We start from the raw sequence: 15,142 nt of genomic DNA, 5'->3' as shown, positions 1-15,142 counted from the left end.
ATAGCCAGACTGGAATGTATCGAAAATAAATAAACCACAGATATTGAGGGAGAATCTGATGAGAGAGAGACCCATGATCCATCCATCCAGTTATATCTGGGACATCCAACGCTGTGACAAGACAGGTAAGCTGAGCCGATGCGTCCTCAGTTAGACCTATCACATTTAGCAGCTTATGGCTAACTAACTGCACCATCTTAACTAATTATAAATATGTACATTATTTAGTGTACGCTCATTCATTGCTGGATCTACAGTATGCGAGCTGCAGGAGACTGGAGGAGGGAGCCCACTCTGTTTCTTTATTCCCAAAGTGAACACAGCAACAAGTTATCAAACAAGGGAAGTTGAGAGTCAAGGGTACAGATGTCGAGAGGCGATACAACAGAGCGCCGCCTTCTTTACTGATTGGCTCTTTCCGTTGTGTAGATGGTTATGTAGATGAGGTGAAACTGGTATTAGCGGAACAGCCTTTCCATACCTTGGACATCAACTGCGGGCCTCCGTCATAAACAATGTCACAGAGGCAGGATATGTGTGTTCCAAGATGGCAATGTAATTGGTCTGCTGCGCTTTTAAAAGTTTTAAAGCTTTTAAATGTTTTTGGGCTGTTTTGCGTTGTTTTGTGCCGGTGCCTCGCTGTGACTGGATTGTTTGCTCTCTGCCTGAGCTGTCGCTCCAACACAGTCTCACTCCCTGATAGTCCAATAGCAACGCTTGGTCAAGGTCCTTTGGTGTGCAGTTGTGACGCACCGAGTCTCCTTCAGCTTCAGACGCAAAGAGCTTTCAACTGATTGCAATGTATTCCCATGGGCGGCGGTATTTGACGCTCAGGGAAGCACCGCATCCGTCTATGAAGGCTTCTCAATACTCTAATTTCCCCTCCTCGACTCCTATCCTTGACTCCTATCCTCGTGTCTTAGTCCCGCCCACAGTAGATACGAGCAGAGGAGTCGAGGAGGGGAGCCGAGGAGAGAGGAGGGGAAGCAGCAGGCGGTTAGAGAAATGAGAACTCCTCTCCTCTGATGCCCCTTTCACACCAACGCGTTTTCAGCTCCGGCCTGGAGCTGGAGCCTGAAAAGTACTGGTTTTTCCTGTTCACACCGCAGTCTTGCATTTCGCATGTGATGTTTGTAAAGTTCCAAGTAAAGTCGTCCCTTTTAAAGTTGTCTGATGCCTTCCATTTCGTTTCGTAAGAGGATAACCAAAGCGAACAGCGCTTCAATACAATCGGCCATTGTTGTTGTTGTCGATGTGAGGGATTTCCGCGCGGTTTGGATTTTATGAAGCAGGCACGTAAACGGTGACGTCATGACGCAGCAGCTCTGGGCGGTGTGAACAGAGCGGGAGCAGAAAAGGGAAACCGGTGCTGAACCAGAAAAGCTCCCGCTCTGAGCTAGAAAGGGGAAAGCGCTGGTGTGAAAGCCGCAAGAGCGGTCATTTTAAAAAGACGTCCATTAATGATGACAGGAGGCACAGCAGCCCTCTGTCTGATGGACAGATGTGTTCACGACGACTTATATATTTACTTTTAATTCATTGACAGTGCGGTATAATGAGACAATAACAGGCTACAGATGCGGACATATACAGTGGGGCAAAAAAGTATTTAGTCAGCCACCGATTGTAAATAAATGTAGTGGAGTAAAAATACCAGGTCAACCTCTGAATTGTAGTGGAGTAGAATTACAAAGTAGCAATGAGCTGTCATGTGGGTATATATTAATGCTACGCATTATGGATACAAGCAATTTTCACCAATTTATTAATTATATGTTTTAAATTTGATAACACCAATGTGTTTAATACTGGCAACTTCTAATTGTGGGAAAACAAAAACGTTCCCAGTAGAGACGTCCCATAGAACAATTTGCGAAACACAATAGCCAGCATGTGTAGTTTCTTTAGTCTAGTTTTGGTTAGTCTGCCGGGGTTTGTTCGATTTCAGAGCTGTTTGACACTCGGCGTAACCTTGGCACACTGCCACTCCAACATCCAATCCCAGAGCATGAAGATTAATCACAGGGTTTGTCAAGCAACGGGACTGTAGTCCCAAATGATATCTGAGGATTGTGGGTAGTGTAGTGTCTTCGGCCATCCTAAACTCAAATTTCATATCGCATTAATACCATTATGGGACGGGCGCAGTGGTCTGTGCATCCGATCATCAGATCAGAAGGGGGAGTGCTGGGGAACTCCAGTTCGAAACCCGCTCCTGCCGCCACTGCGTCAGGCCGTTGTGTCCTTGGGCAAGACACTTCACCCGGATTTGCTCCTGTGGGTATTGTCCACAGTACATGTATGATACTAATGTGTACTTGTAAAAGCGCCTCGATGACTTTGAGGCGTGAAGAGGGACGGTGTGGCGCAGTGTGCTGTGCAATGATAATCAGATCAAGGGGTGAAACCCGCCGCTGCTGCGTCTGTAAAGCCGGTGGGTCCTTGGGCAAGAGCAAGACACTTCACCTGAACTTGCTCCTTTGGGTATTGTCCACAGTTTCTGACCATTGCATGTGTGTAATGTGTGTATATGTAAAGCACTTTGAGTCTTTGAAAAAGCGCTATAATAAATGTAAGGAATTATTATTATATCCCAACGTGCATTGCGGCTAAAACATCCAATCACCGAGCTTAAACCATAGCTGAGGATCTTGGGTAATCAGTTCAGTGGGTGTGTATCGCAATGATGCTCGAAATGTCCCTTATAGGCCTACGTCTGTTTCCGGTTATTTTATTTTTAAATTCAGTTCCTGACGGATGCCAAAAAAGCCAGAGATTATATAATTAACCCTATGTACACAAGCTATGCAAACCCCTTCTAAGGGACAACATGGGTTAAAAATGATCCGTATGGGCCTACAATGTTATTTCATGTATGGGTGAGTGTTTCTTAGCTATATTTTTGAAAATCCATTTATTTAATCATTTAATATTCCAAGTATTCATTAAATATCTTGTTTTTGATCACCACACATCATTATTTTCAATCAATCCTTCAAAATCTAGGAACTAAAACAGATGTTGTATTAATACATCAGGTTTACACACATGGGTAAAAAATGACCCATGTGTGCAAGTGTGATAACAATGATAACAAAAACATACTATAATAATCATTTTGTTAAAAATAATTATTTTATCAGTGATTTTGACCAAACAATACATGTGGGTGGGTGGTGTGTGTTTGGTCTTTTTAGCCCACATCTTTCCATTGCCCCTGTAATGTGTTTTTGGAGGTGGGGCATTCCCTCCATGCGCCTCTTCATTCACTATATAGACAAAAGTATTGGGCCACATACACATTACACCAAAAGGAGCTTATATGACATCCCATTCCCAATTCTTAGGCATTATATAAAGTTGGTACCCCCCTTTGCAGCTATAACAGCTTCTACTCTTCCACGGCTTTCTATGAGATTTTTGAGTCTGTCTGTAGGAATTTTTGCCCATTGATCCAGAAGAGCATTTGTTAGGTCAGACACTGATGTTGGGCGAGAGGGCCTTGCTCTCCATTCTAGTTCATCCCACAGGTGTTCAATAGGGTTGAGGTCAGGGCTCTGTGCGGGCCAGTCAAGTTCTTCCACACCAAACTCAACCAACCAGGCCTTTATGCACCTTGCTTTGTGGGGCACGGTCATGCTTGAACAGAAAAGGGCCTTCCCCAAACTGTTTCCACAAAGTTGGAAGCATAGAATTGTCCAAAATGCCATGAATTTCCCGGCACACAGTTATGGTGCTGATATTAATGCCAGAGCTGGAACTCTGCAGTCATTGAGTCAGCAGAGCTTTGGCCACTTTTACGCACTATGTTCCGTGGAATATCTAGGAGAGAAGACATTTCACGAACTGACTTGTTGCAGTGTCCTATTACAGTACCACGTTGGAATTCAGTGAGCTCTTTAGAACCACCCTTTCTTTCACATTTGTTTGTAAAGGCAGACTGTATGGCTAGGTGCCTGACTTTATACACCTGTGGCAATGGCACTGAATGACACATCTGAATTCAATGATTAATACTTTTTTTCATATAGTGTATGTGGCATGACAAGCTCTTTGGCCAGCTCCTTGATGAAATGCCACCGTACATTGGTCACACCACCCATGTAATCAGGGTGTTGTGCAGTAAAGATGGAGTAGGCATTGAGGTTGGCAACATCGAGCACATTTTGCCAGAGCACCATGGGCCTCCTCCGGCACCAACCGTTCAGGGAAACATCTGATCCATTGAGTCCATCCCTGATTTTGTTATGTTATATTATTGAATCACTTCTGGTTTCTTATTTACACTGTTGTCATCCACTGCTCTGTCATCATGCATGGTGCTCAGCAGGACAACAGCTTTCCCCTTTTTCGGAACCTACTGTTAGGAACCTTGACTCAATAGCTTGGAGGACTCAAATGCACGACCCAGAGACAAAAAGGTTTTGAAGAAAAAATAGTCTTTACTTGCAAATAAACAAAATCACTCTTTTAGAGGAATGAACAAACTGACAAATGTAAAGCGCTCTCGTGGAGGGTAAAAGGCAAAACACTGACTTTCATTTAAACAATGGCTTAGATCTTACTTCTTGGAGCAATGAACAAGACGAACAGACAACTAACAAGGGGAGACAGGACAATATATACATGAGGTAAGTGGGCACAGGTGGAAACAATCAGGGGCGGGGCAGACACTGATGATGGCGGGAAAAGGAACCAGAGCAGGAAGTAAAGGGACCTGGAATGAGACAAGGTGAGTACAAAATAAAACAGGAAGTGGAACATAAACTAAACTAACATGACAAAACTTAACATAATTGACGGGACACAACAGTACCCCCCCTTCTAGGGCCGACTCCTGACGGCCCAGGCTGCTCAGGGTGACGATCATAGAAGTCACTGATGAGTGGCTTGTCCACAATGAACGTTGAGGAGACCCACAAACGTTCCTCAGTGCCGTAACCCTCCCAATCAACCAAGAATTGTCGTCCTCGGCCCCGTTTGCGGACCGCCAGAAGTCTCCTGACTGTGTACACCGGGCCACCTTCAATTATCCGGGGTGGTGGAGGGGGCTTGGAGGCGGGAACCAGAGTGCTCTCTCGAACTGGCTTGAGTTTGCTCACGTGAAACGTGGGATGGACCCTCAAAGTTCAAATGCTGAAGACATCAGCGGTAGTGGGTGGCGGTTCTTAACAGTTATTTTGTTCAATGGGCTGTAGTCAATGCATGGCCTGAGCGACCCATCCTTCTTACCCACAAAGAAGAATCCTGCACCAGCAGGTGACGAAGAGGGACGGATTATCCCCGTTTTCAACGAGAAGGAGATGTAATCGTCCATGGCCGCACGCTCCGGTCCCAAGATGGAGTATAAGCGCCCCCTAGGGATGGGTGCGCCAGGCAGCAGGTCGATGGCACAGTCAAAAGGACGATGAGGGGGCAGTGACATAGCTTTGGTTTTATTAAAAACCTCCTTAAGGTCATGGTAGCATGAGGGGACCTTGGAAAGGTCAGGAAAATCTGAGCTTCTAACCGAAAATGCAACGGTTTGTGGGATTCTACAGGTCTGTTCACAATTCCCTCCCCATCCCTTAATTTGTCCTGAACCCCAATCAATCTGTGGGTTAGGTGTCTTTAGCCAAGGAAACCCCAAAATCAGTGGATGTTGTGCTGAATTGAATAGATGAAACTGCATTATTTCTACATGATTATTATCAATTGTTACTTGAATGGGTTCCGTACAATCAGTTACTTTACACATTAGTCTGCCATCTAGGGCGCTGGCATTGACAGGATGCTTGAGAGGGACAGTCTTAATATTAAGGCGTTTAGCTAAACCCCAGTCTATGAGGCTTTCATCAGCCCCAGAGTCAATTAGCGCCCCCAGAGTATGTGTCTGACTGTTAGCTGTGACTTTAACCTGGGTGAGTGTGCGAGGAGGATAGTTAGAGGAAATCTTGCTCACCAACACCCTCCTCATGGTTGGTGAGCATGCCCTTTTCCCGGGCATGTTGCCTGCTGGTGACCCGATTGGCCACAGTAAAAGCAACATCCCTCCTGCAGGCGGCGCCGTCTTTCCTCTGGAGAAATCCTTGTTCTCCCGAGCTGCATTGGCTCCTCCGGTGCCTGTGATGGCGCTGTTCCTGCTGGGCCTGATGAAGAGTGAAACAAGGGATCCCATGAAGGCTGCTTATCCAGAGAGCGCCCCTGGTGGCTTGGATGTCTTGTTGCAGTTCGGCGGCGTTCTCTCTCTCTTTCTCTGAGGCGATTATCAACTCGGATAGACATGGAAATCAGCGAATCCAGGTCTTGTGGTAGTTCTAGTGGAGCCAGGTGGTCTTTGATGGTTTCAGATAGTCCATTCCGGAAGGCGTCTATTAATGCTGGGGTGTTCCAGCCACTGTCTATGGCTATGGTACGGAACTCTATGGCATAATCTAACACTGGCCGTGGGTGCTGTTTGAGCTGCATGAGTACACGGGTGGCCTCAGCGGCAGGTGAAGTAAGATCAAAAATCCTGCTCATAGTGTCTTTGAATGCTGTGAAAGATCCACATATACTGGAGTCTCTTGACCACTCCGCAGTGGCCCATGCGGCAGCTCTGCCGGTTAAATGGGAGACCATAAATGCTACTTTAGCCTCATCTGACACACACACGGCTGGGTTAAGTTTGTAGTGCAGGTCACACTGGACTAGGAAGGTTCTGCAGTTGCCAGATTTACCTGAATATTTCTCTGGCGATGCCAACCGCAGTGGGACAGGAGAGAAACTGACCTCGGCCTGATTAGCAGCAGGATTAGCATCAGGTGGCGTAGCAGAAATCGGAGCTGTAGCAGTTGCCTCTAGATGAGTGAGGACTCTGTGGAGCTGTTCTGCCAGCTGGTTCACCTGCGACGTGACAGAGGTTTGGAAATCCTCCTGGCGATCTGAAAGGTCCTTCACTCCATGGCTAATGGTTTTTAGCTGCTCCTGGTGCTGATAGATGATGTTTCCCTGTGCAGACAGGGCAGTCTGGAGCGTCTTGGGATCGGCTGAGTCCATATTGGTCGGTTCGTTCTGTTAGGAACCTTGACTCAATAGCTTGGAGGACTCAAATGCATGACCCAGAGACAAAAAGGTTTTGAAGAAAAAATAGTCTTTACTTGCAAATAAACAAAATCACTCTTTTAGAGGAATGCACAAACTGACAAACGTAAAGCGCTCTCGTGGAGGGTAAAAGGCAAAACACTGACTTTCATTTAAACAATGGCTTAGATCTTACTTCTTGGAGCAATGAACAAGACGAACCGACAACTAACAAGGGGAGACAGGACAATATATACATGAGGTAAGTGGGCACAGGTGGAAACAATCAGGGGCGGGGCAGACACTGATGATGGCGGGAAAAGGAACCAGAGCAGGAAGTAAAGGGACCTGGAATGAGACAAGGTGAGTACAAAATAAAACAGGAAGTGGAACATAAACTAAACTAAACTAACATGACAAAACTTAACATAATTGACGGGACACAACACCTACAGTAGCTCACCATACTCCATGTCAATTAACGATGGTGTTGGAGCTGTGTGTGGCCACACAGTCGTGAGTGAACAGGGAGTAGAGGAGAGTGCTGAGCACGCAGCCTTGAGGGGCTCCGGTGTTGAGGATCAGGGTGGAGGATGTGATGTTTCCCACCCACACTGCCTGGGGTCTGCCCGTCAGGAAGTTCAGGATCCAGTCACAGAGGGCGCTGTTGAGCCCGATGTCTCTGAGCCTGATGACCAGCTTGGAGGGCACAATGGTATTGAAGGCTGAACTGTAATCAATGAACAGCATTCTCACATATGTGTTCCTCTGGTCCAGGTGTGAGAGGGCAGTGTGGATGGTTAGAGCTATGGCGTCGTCTGTGGACCTGTTTTCTCTCTAGGCAAACTGCAGGGGGTCCAGAGAGTCAGGGAGGGAGGAGGTGATGAAGGTTTTGACTAACTGCTCACAGCACTTCATTATGATGGAGGTAAGTGCTACTGGGCGGTAGTCATTGAGGCTGGTGATTTTTGTCTGTTTGGGGACAGGAACGATGGTGGAGTGTTTAAAACATGTGTCGACAACAGACTGCAGCAGGGACCTGAAGTTGTCCATTGTGATGTTGCGATATATAATATCGTACACTAGCAGCATTTGGCCAGTTCCTAATTTGACATAGACATAAACTCTCTTCCTGACTAGTAATGGATGACAAGGTCAGGTCATTTTAAAATATGATGTACTGTTATCTTTCATAAGTTATCAAATATCTTCTTAGGTTGAAGAAGTGTAAAATAAGTCTTACATGAATCAGAAGTGCAAAAGCACCCTGTTGAGTTCTGACAAGTTTTGCATGTGAAAAGTTGTCCACGGTAAACACATTCCTAACGACAGTCGTTTCAAAATAAAAGCTTCCTATCAAATTCCTTAGTGAATACATGCTTGGTCCAAATCACTGTAAAATAAATAATAATTATTATAGTATATATTTTTTTCATTTTTATCACACATCCATGGGTCATTTGTATTTCTACATCAGGTTTACACCTGATGTAGAAATACAAACACTATTTTAGTTCATAAATTAAGAAATGTAGAATGAAAATAATGATGTGTGGTGATCAAAAACAATATATTTAATGAATACTTGGAGTATTAAATGATTAAATAACTGCATTTCCAAAAATATAGCTAAGAAACACTCACCCATGCATGAAATAACATTGGAGGTGAATACGGGTAATTTTTTGACCCATGTTGATACAAAAATTATTTTTATTCAAAAAGTAAGAAAGTAAAAATGAAAGTAAGAATTTGTGATGATCAAAAACAAGTTAATTGAGGAATACCTGGAATTCTGAATTAATAAAGTAATTTGTGGCAAAGAGATTTACAATTAAAACTCACTCGGGTCACTTTTGACCCATGTTGTAATTGTGTGTTATTGTTGAGTAAATAACAGTGTGTTATTTAGAATAGAATAACAAATTAGAAGGAAAAAAAGATTTAAAAAATACAGATTTCAGTATTCTGAGGCTCTGAGCCTCATTTATTTTCCTCACAGGCGGCAAAAAAAGTCAGACATTATCCGATTTCAAATAAAAACAATTCAGTCAGACAACTAAAGTAACGTGTTATAGCAGAAAGTTTAATACAGCGTATTTCTGGTATATTCATTTGAATGTCACCTGATATATAGGATGTGTGTTGCTGAGTTGGGTCGCACGGTTGGAGGGACAATGGTCGTTCTGAATTATCAATAGATGTATTCATTTTAAGTGAGCTGACTTCGAGGTTGGAGGAAGTTCAGAGAAGGTCTTAGGGTATAAGAACAGTTAACCTTTGTTAGTTAACTAATCCTAAGGATGTCATGAGACGATGACGTTTAAACATATACAAGTATAGCTTTCAGAGAGGCAGAACATGTGATATTGCAACACACTCTCACTCCCTAAGCGTCCAATAGCGACGTTTGGTCAGTGTCCGTGGCGTCCAATTGTGACGCTCCTAGGCTCCTTCAGCGTCATAAAGGGACGCAAATAGCTTTCAACTGATTGCAATGTATTCCCATCTGCGTCGGGATTTGACGCTCATGGAAGCACGGCATTCGTTTATGCCGGCTGCCCTTAAAGGCAATGTGAGCATCCATTCCCATTGGATAACGGAGAATTTTACACCCGGAAGTAAGTACTCCTCTTACTGTCGATTGATTTTAGAGTGATATCTGCACTACTCATCGACTAAAAAACACCAGATTATCCTTGTTAATTACACAACATTGATTGGTTTAAATTGTGTACAATGCTTTTGTATTTTTCCCCTTCGATTCGGAGAAACAAATATGTTTTCTGAGTAAAGGATGGCAGAAGACACTACACTACCCAGAATCCCCAGCTATCGTTTGGCCTACACCATGTGCTCTGTGTGACAAACCCCGTTTTTTTCACCATTCATTCCGATGGCTGGGGTCTATGTCACGTGATCTTCAAATGTCTCCCTGCAGAAAAAGAAAACATGGCCGAACTTCGTTTTATTCTTGGTGGAAAATGCCTATTTTAAAGTTAGTTTGGCCATTAAAATGCGTTTTGATGTCATTTGATGCGAGAAATATGAGTTGTTATTTCAGATTATGTGTGCAGTGGATGTACATGATCTTTAGTTTGCTGGTTATTACGAAGATTACTTCAGGAAATCGCGACGTTTTCATTGTTACCAAGGTGGTTGCTAGGGACGCTGCTATCGATATTATTTCTGTTATGTTGTGTAACTGTTTAATGGTGTTATCTTTATTGCTACCCCCTTCCCCGTCAATGTATAGTGTTGGTCCACAGCCTAAACATATTAGTTTAACAAAATCCGCATCTAAAGATAGCCTACGTTATTTCCCCCCTGTGCAATTCCAGTCTCACATCTCAGAGCACACCGTCATTAACAAATACCGGAAACAGACCGAAATAATAATAATACCTTATTCCGAGTGTGCTTGCTTTTCTCTTTGAAAGTCATCACATAACGGCATTGTAATACACGGTTCGGCTGCATTACATATTACATATCTGCCGTAGTTCTGTATTTATAGAGCCCTGATGAGAAGACAAACATGAGGAACTGAAAACGTGACGTGGATCATAAATATATCAGCCATTAAACAACATCTTACATTTCTTTTCACACAATGCGTCTCCTTGCAGTATCAACACTAATTCAGCTCACTTTTATATTTGATCCAATTGGTAGATAGGCTGTATTTACACCATAAAGGTGCACAGTTGATATAAAGGGACACCTGGTGGTTAAAGCATGTTATTGAATTTCAATATTTTTATTATTAGATATTAATACGATCCCTATAAAGTATATTCATTACTCGTTATTCTCTACTAATTGTTCATTAAAGACTGTATGTAATGACTATTTTGCACATCCCTTTCAAGATTTCAAGATGTTCTAAGGTTTATTGACATATCATATAGGCCTACACAACTGTGGTGTAGTTCTGCACTGAATGAAAAACTTGGGTTGCAGGTTTCTCAATAGTGCATTACAAGACATCTATCAATATTTGTGCATACCTCCAGCAATGTTAACTATGTTGAAGCACTTATTTTAACTGATATTATACATAATGTATTATACTCTTATAGATGTATGTAGATATTTCATCTCCGGCCTTGTCAGGTATTGAACAATCAATAAATAAAGAACACAGAATTGTTGAATATAAAACACAGAATTTATATGATTATACTAAATGATTTTCAAATAAACACAACTGCATATTTAACTGTTACACATGCTGATGTAACGCAAATGTTCCAACTTGGGATCAATAAAGTATATCTTATCTTAAGCTGATCGATGGCTACTGCCATATTTGCACAATGTGCCTCTGAACCTTGACAAGTGCATGTTTCAGGCTTATCAATTAATGTAATGTAATGTTATCACAGGGGTCACACACATAATACCAGCTGTTAAATAAAGCTCTTCTGACCTTAGCTGGCATGTGGCTATATATAGTAATACTGCCCATAATGGGCACAAGCAATTTTCACCCATTTATTAATTATATGTTTTAAATGTGAGTGTTTCCTTTCCCCTAAACCTCCAGGGATGTACACAGTTTAATACTGGCAACTTCTTATTATGGGAAATACGAAAACGTCTTTTAATTTCAAGTGCTGTTCGAGAATCGGCTTAACCCTCGGAGCACACTCTCCAATCACAGAGCTTGAGGACTATCACGGGGTTTGTCAAGAGCACATGGTGTAGTCCAAACGATAGCTGGGGATTCTGGGTAGTGTAGTGTCTTCTGCCATCCTTTACTCCTGGGAATGGACGCTCACATTACCTTTAAGGGCAGCCGACATAAACGAATGCCGTGCTTCCATGTGCGTCAAATCCCGACGCAGATGGGAATACATTGCAATCAGTTGAAAGCTATTTGCGTCTCTTTATGACGCTGAAGGAGCCTAGGAGCGTCACAATTGGACGCCACGGACACTGACCAAACGTCGCTATTGGACGCTTAGGGAGTGAGAGTGTGTTGGATATCGTGTGTTAGCTAATGTAAGAAGATGGGGCGAACCAGACGGAGTCAACGGCTGCTGACTCATTGCCTAGGGATCGCCCAGGAGTGAAACCGGCCAATGGAGAACTACCAACTCACTGTCTAGGGTTCGCCCAGAAGTGAAATCGCCAATAACAAATAGCTAGGGAGGAGCAACCGAAACAACTCCTCCCACATAATTTGTATATAAGCTGTTCCAATGTTCATACTCGGCACTCTTCTTCTGACTGGCTGTTCGTGAGACGTATCTCACACGGTGGTAGAACTTGAGTCCGGAGTACTCTGTATTTTGTACTGTTGCAGAGTGCTCTGTATTTTGTATTGCTGCTTTTACCATTAAACGCAGCTTATTGCGTATTTCATAACTCTGTGTTTGAGTCCTTTCCTTGAAAAGACTACTCATCAAATGATCGGCGTGGAGCAGATTCAAACCTTCAACCACGCCACTGGGTGGTGCTCGAACACAACTCACGTGTTTCTTTAACATGTTTATTCGAAGCAGCATATAGTTGAGTTTGGCGACTAGGCTCGGGAATCATCACTCCACAGATATATAGTGGGGCAAAAAAGTATTTAGTCAGCCACCAATTGTGCAAGTTCTCCCACTTAAAAATATGAGAGAGGCCTGTAATTTTCATCCTAGGTATACCTCAACTATGAGAGACAAAAAAAATCACATTGTCTGATTTTTAAAGAATTTATTTGCAAATGATGGTGGAAAATAAGTATTTGGTCATTAACAAAAGTTCTTCTCAATACTTTGTTATATACCATTTGTTGGCAATGACAGAGGTCAAACGTTTTCTGTAAGTCTTCACAAGGTTTTCACACACTGTTGCTGGTATTTTGGCCCATTCCTCCATGCAAATCTCCTCTAGAGCAGTGATGTTTTGGGGCTGTCGCTGGGCAACACAGACTTTCAACTCCCTCCAAAGATTTTCTATGGGGTTGAGATCTGGAGACTGGCTAGGCCACTCCAGGACCTTGAAATGCTTCTTACGAAGCCACTCCTTCGTTGCCCGGGCGGTGTGTTTGGGATCATTGTCATGCAGAAAGACCCAGCCACGTTTCATCTTCAATGCCCTTGCTGATGGAAGGAGGTTGTCACTCAAAATCTCACGATACATGGCCCCATTCATTCTTTCCTTTACACGGATCAGTCGTCCTGGTCCCTTTGCAGAAAAACAGCCCCAAAGCATGATGTTTCCACCCCCATGTTTCACAGTAGGTATGGTGTTCTTTGGATGCAACTCAGCATTCTTTCTCCTCCAAACACGTCTAGTTGAGTTTTTACCAAAAAGTTATATTTTGGTTTCATCTGACCATATGACATTCTCCCAATCCTCTTCTGGATCATCTAAATGCTCTCTAGCTAACTTCAGACGGGCCTGGACATGTACTGGCTTAAGCAGGGGGACACGTCTGGCACTGCAGGATTTGAGTCCCTGGCGGCGTAGTGTGTTACTGATGGTAGCCTTTGTTACGTTGGTCCCAGCTCTCTGCAGGTCATTGACTAGGTCCCCCCGTGTGGTTCTGGGATTTTTGCTCACCGTTCTTGTGATCATTTTGACCCCACGGGGTGAGATCTTGCGTGGAGCCCCAGATCGAGGGAGATTATCAGTGGTCTTGAATGTCTTCCATTTTCTAATAATTGCTCCCACAGTTGATTTCTTCACACCAAGCTGCTTACCTATTGCAGATGCAGTCTTCCCAGCCTGGTGCAGGTCTACCATTGTGTTTCTGGTGTCCTTTGACAGCTCTTTGGTCTTGGCCATAGTGGAGTTTGGAGTGTGACTGTTTGAGGTTGTGGACAGGTGTCTTTTATACTGATAACGAGTTCAAACAGGTGCCATTAATACAGTTAACGAGTGGAGGACAGAGGAGGCTCTTAAATAAGAAGTTACAGGTCTGTGAGAGTCAGAAATCTTGTTTGTTTGTAGGTGACCAAATACTTATTTTACCGAGGAATTTACCAATTAATTCATTAAAAATCCTACAATGTGATTTCCTGGATTATTTCCCCCCATTCTGTTTCTCATAGTTGAAGTGTACCTAGGATACAAATTACAGGCCTCTCTCATCTTTGTAAGTGGGAGAACTTGCACAATTGGTGGCTGACTAAATACTTTTTTGTCCCACTGTACATAGCACGATGAGTGATGATTAAATAAATAACCCCCGAGCCTACAGGTGGAAGCTGTGGGGTGGAAGCTGGGGTGGTGGTGGGGCAGGCAAGCAGTAGCGACGTAGAGGTAGATGCAGCAATAGCAGCAGCAGCAATGCGTGGAGAGAGATCTGGCAGGTTAAATTGAGCGGCATATTAAGGAGACTCTGTTTGGTTGGTTGTAGAGTGGCAAGGGGCGTTATGTATGAATGCAGCATAAGTGCTCGAGTTGACTGCCTGAACTAGCTCGCAGGCTTCGCCCCATTAATTGTGGCTTGATATTGATTAAGAAATGTTTTTATGAACCCCACAGCTTCCGGTCTTCCAAGACCTGACCGGACAAAAAGACGTGCTGCAGGCACGAAACATACTACCAATAAAAATACATTGCTTTTAAAATCGTTCTGTGTGACACGAAAAAAGGGGAAAATCGTGTTGGTGAAAACGAATAAACAGATGAAATGTAGTGACTATAACACGAAATGCCGTGTGACTGGGTTGGTGTGTGTGGTCGCCTTGTAGTCACTTTGTGTTCTTGGCTCTACGGCTTGAACATTTTTTCTACTATTCGCTGTATTTGCGTGATAAAATGCTTAGGTCAGGGGTGTCCAAACCTTTTTCAAAAACATAAAAATAACATAAAAATACACTGTTATAACAAATTAATTATTGTGACAATATTTCTTTTTTTTCGAGAGGCAGTATTACTAAAAACACTGCCTTTCATTCATGTCTAAAGAGTCAGATAACATTGTACAGATTATCTAGAATACCCTAACTTCTATAGCGGGTTTGACCTGTTTTTAATAATGGGGTGCCAGTCTGATTCAGGTCTGAGAAATAATAATCTAAAATATTTAACAGTTTAATCTCACCTCAGCCTCCAACATAACCCTCTGACGTATGCAGTTTTCGGTTCCAGCCCAACA

Source organism: Pseudochaenichthys georgianus, chromosome 22, assembly GCF_902827115.2.
Source record: "Pseudochaenichthys georgianus chromosome 22, fPseGeo1.2, whole genome shotgun sequence".
In the NCBI taxonomy this organism is placed as follows: domain Eukaryota; kingdom Metazoa; phylum Chordata; class Actinopteri; order Perciformes; family Channichthyidae; genus Pseudochaenichthys; species Pseudochaenichthys georgianus.
The sequence above is the reverse complement of the archived record's forward strand: the minus strand, read 5'-3'. Positions refer to the sequence as shown.